This window comes from Elephantulus edwardii, unplaced genomic scaffold, assembly GCF_000299155.1.
Source record: "Elephantulus edwardii isolate Elephantulus edwardi_28Jun2011 unplaced genomic scaffold, EleEdw1.0 scaffold00069, whole genome shotgun sequence".
In the NCBI taxonomy this organism is placed as follows: domain Eukaryota; kingdom Metazoa; phylum Chordata; class Mammalia; order Macroscelidea; family Macroscelididae; genus Elephantulus; species Elephantulus edwardii.
Genome location: NW_006399819.1, coordinates 4,079,043 through 4,079,515, shown reverse-complemented (window position 1 = coordinate 4,079,515; position 473 = coordinate 4,079,043).

The following is a 473-nucleotide window of genomic DNA, read 5'->3' as shown; positions in this document are numbered from 1 at the left end:
TTGAGCCATTTGACCACCTTGGGAGCCCAAAATATTTTCATTCTGACTTGAAGAAAGCATTTGCAAATAGAGGTAGATTTATTCTGTTTCTCCAGAAAATAGAACTGAAGTTAGTGTATAGAAATGATGTTGATTTCAGTGAATTTATCAAAGAATTCTCAAAAAAGTGCAGTTAAAGAGAAATGAACTAAAATTTCTGTTAAAGTAGTGTCTTCTGAACCAGGAAAATTACAGAAAGATATTTTTGGATAGAGAGGAAATTGAAACTACACAGATATTAAAATTCATGGCAGATTAATAATGTTAGGCATTGCCTCACCTGTATTCCAACTGCAATTAGACTGTTGCTTACTAATCATACAAACACTAAATAGATGCTGGTTAACATTCAATACATAAATAAACCGAAGAGTGGATTGTCAATGTACTGTGTATGTTGTTGTTGTTTTTATGTGCCGTCGAGTCGCTTACGA